The following is a 4,087-nucleotide window of genomic DNA, read 5'->3' as shown; positions in this document are numbered from 1 at the left end:
GAAACAAATGTATAAGTAAAAGCATCCCAGAGTTATTAATGCATAAACTGACACAGGTCAGATTTGCAAAAAATTGCCTGGTCCTTGAGGTCAAAAGGGGCTTGGTCCTCAAGGCTTTAATTGTGATTGACATCAAAACACAATGTGAACTGAGCCTTAGTAATGATAACATACTTGGCAATTTTGGACCTGTATACATTTGTGGAGGATATATTTATTACAAATTTATTATAAATTATAGTTTATAATCGATATCTGGGAAAGGATGGTTGATCCAGGGATTCATTCTGATTGCCACATTTGGAGCGGGGCCATCCATTAGGGGTGAAGCCGCATAGGCATAGGGCTGTGACATTAGGGACAAGTAGGGTGGTTATTACACCTAGGGCCCAGCCTATTTCCCCTTCTCACCCGCACTCATGCATCAGGGTACACTGTTTAATTACTCCACCCAGTTGGCTCATTGTATAGCCCCCCGCACTCGAAGCATCATGCACGTTGCGCTCCCCTATTGGAAGTTATATGTGACTCCTGTTTTTTGACCCTGTTTAATAAATATAATAAATTATTTACATAATGCATAATTTATTTGGTTCTCACATATTGTGTGGTACCAAATATTTTGTTTCTTAATATTTGTATATGCATCTAGATTCCTCAGTGACAATCGAGATAATTATCTTGTTCCATATTAGAAATACCAGGATAATTCAGTTACTGACCTTTATGAAAATACATGAACTTCCTGCGTGGACCATAAACAGTTAACACGTTCGGCGTGTGCTGGTAACCTAGCACTGCCAAAGGACCCGTCGCCCAGGGAAGCAGGGCGGGCGCACCGGACGTGACGCGTTGGTCGCGCAGGATATAATGTCAGACGCCAGCTTCCCCGGCAGCGCGCTGGGCTGGATATCAGCCGGCCTCTTCGCCACTGCAAGAGTGCGCGCCGCCGGTATACTCTATTGAAGTCACGGAACAGTGAGTACACTCCATATGGAGCATTTTCTCCTTACAGGTGAATGGACAACTGAATATTGAATAGGGCCATGTCTCTCTTTTTTACAGGGCAGCCAATTGGAGGTGTTGAGTGATTTAAACAAAGATCAGTTACATATGGCCATTTGTCTATACACGTGTTCCTTTTTCTCTTCTTTTGCAGGATAGGCCCCCATTGGCACCGGACTCTAGGAGATATATCCATATGGCTTTCTGTTGATAATTTTACATATGTAAGTACTGCAAACAAGAGGCCATCGCATGATATGCGCAATGGCATGCTGTGGCCCCTTGTGTGAGTCCGTTCAGGTGAAACTTATTCTGACGGTCCTCTGAGATTGACTCCTAAGATCATTGGGTACATGCACAGAACGGCACTATTTGTACTATATGAATCTTTTATTTGAGAATAACAATTAAAAGTTATGTTTTAAGCCACCTCTTATCACTGGTGTAGGTCAGCTGGTGTTATTAACCACATTTGGAGTCAGGAAGGAATTTTTGTCCCCAAAATGAGGAAAAATGGCTTCTAGCTCATGTTTTTTTTCCCTTCCTCTGGCTATACTGGCGAATGTCTCAATTCTAACATCAGTGTTGAGGGATAGCCAATGTCATTGTATACATCTACCACAGTAGTGCACCTAAATTCTTGTATTGTATTATTCTAATTGTTACACATCCACACCGTTTATCTGGTGTAGGATGCCATTGTGGCACTTGTAGTCTGTTGCAGGCATCCCCCATTGTATGCATTTTTATGCTGGGGATTGCCCTTAGCAACAGACCACAAGGGCAGGATCTGCTCCCCCAGTATATATGGACAACTGCATTTGGGGTTGAGCACCTCCTGCCATTTGAGACCACATCTTTGTTGTTGCTTAAATCTTTCTCTGGATCAGCAAGACAGGATAATAGGCAAAACGAGATGGAACATAGTTTTTTTTTATTTTTTATAAACTATTATTATGAAAGGAAGGGCACAGAGTGGGTCAGAACTAGGATAGTGGGATGATGTGTATACTGGGGAGTAGCCCGTGGTGAGCTTTTAGGAAAGGGGGGGCTCCCTCGTTGTGCCTTCATCTTGACGTGGTGAGGGAGCTTGCGTGCCTTGGTGAACCAATGAGCTAAGCTGGAAGGAGTAATGCTCCTGAAGGGGTCACCCGTGCAAGACCGGTCAAAGGGGAGAGGCCAGACTAAGCAGGGCACCCGGAAGAATGGGCTGTAATATGCGTAAGTGTAATTTCCCAACTGATAGACAGCAGAAATACATACAAGTCTTGTGCGGGAAGATTAGCCCCTCAGCTTAGATGGCACGCAATGGGCTTTAAGCTGATGGAAATAATGCAGACATACATGTTGTGGCCTCAATTGTTGTGAAAGCTACTTTTCTGTAAACAAGCTGTAGAAGATTCTGAGCATTGAAACACTGCAATGGGAGACGTATGATGGCAGGTAAGCTGCAGATCATGGAGAAAAAGTTATGGAACAATAGGATTACATGTCCTGAGCATCAGTGAACTGAAATGGAATGGCATCAGAAACTTTATGGCCATGTTTACACGGCAGAATTTCTGAAGTTCTGCACAAATTCCGTACCGTAAGGGTTGCTTAAAAGAATTACGGAATTCCGCCCAAAATTTCAGTATTATTCTGTGTTCTCAGAATATACGCTGTGTGAATGGGACCTTGGAATACCATTGAAGTGAATGTACAGTCATTTTTGGTGGAATTCTTCAGCAGAATTCTAGACAGAAATTCTGCCGTCTGAACATAGCCTAACTCTGAGAGGTGTGTGTCTCTCAGTATATCCAGCATGCAGAAAATGGCCGAAACTTTACATAAGAACGGCATATGAAACTGCCGCACTTAGGCTATGGTTCCACTTGTTTTAGTTTTTCTTTTTACATCTTAAAAAACACCTTAAAAACATAACATAGCATCTCTACTTACCTACAAGAGCCGTATAGTATATAGGGGTGCATAGTGCACTGATGTATACTATATAGGAGCTGGGAATCCTGTCACTATACTGACGGAACTCCCTGCAAATGACGGGGAAGCACTGTGCGGTACAGTAACAATAAACAGTAAAAACGGTCATCTGTAGAGATCTCTGCTTTTACTATAAGCACTTGCTAGGCTAAGCGCTATGCACTGGCCCAGCAAGGAAAGAGCAGTGCAGAGCAGTGCTGCTTAACTCTTTGGAGTTATGCAGTATATTCAGCTTTATATAGATTTATATAGTTGGATATACTAAATACAGATGCTGACATCCACTTACTCCATACTGGCTTTTTTTTTTTTTTAAATCAAATATTTATTTTCATTTTCAAATATAACAATATAGCAGTATTCAACAAAATAATAGGTACAAAACGATGGACATGCTATAGATCTACCGCTGTTGCGTTGAGCAGTTGTAATGAACAAAATTGAATACATAAAAAAACATTACATAATTCAAAATTACATAACAGATCCCATAGAACGGGATTACATTCTCAGGCGAAAACCGGCCCGCTTAAAGCTAGAATGAAGAAGTGTGAATTATAAAGGCACTAAACAATATTAAGAAAAGGGATATCTCATAAACTATATCCCAATGGTAAAACGCCCCTATAACATTCTGACAAACAAACAAATAAGCTCACATAAACAGAACACACAGACTAGACAACATAAGGGAAAGGGGTAAGGAAAGGGGGAGTAGAAGAAAAGTATAAAGGATTGGTTAGGTAAGACTGAGACGCAAGATAGCTCTAGAAATCAGTGGGTAAAGGCAGAGTAAGAAAGAAAAAGAAAAGATTGAAAATAAAGAACTAAGGAAGGGTAGGTAAATAGAGAGCGATGAATAGAACAACAGAGTTGAGGACCAGCAAATGTGTCTAAATGTGTAAAATACAGAAGAGACAAAGACACATGGAGGGAGATTTATAAAAATTTGTGCAGAGGAAAAGCTGTCGAGTTGCCCATAGCAACCAATCAGATTGCTTCTTTTATTTTTACCAAGGCCTCTGCAAAGTGAAATAAGCGATCTGATTGGTTGCTGTGGGCAACTGAGCAAGTTTTCCTTTGCACAGGTTTTGATAAA

The sequence above is a fragment of the Hyla sarda genome, unplaced genomic scaffold (genome assembly GCF_029499605.1).
Source record: "Hyla sarda isolate aHylSar1 unplaced genomic scaffold, aHylSar1.hap1 scaffold_1384, whole genome shotgun sequence".
Classification (NCBI taxonomy): Eukaryota; Metazoa; Chordata; class Amphibia; order Anura; family Hylidae; genus Hyla; species Hyla sarda.
Note: the sequence above shows the minus strand (reverse complement) of the source record.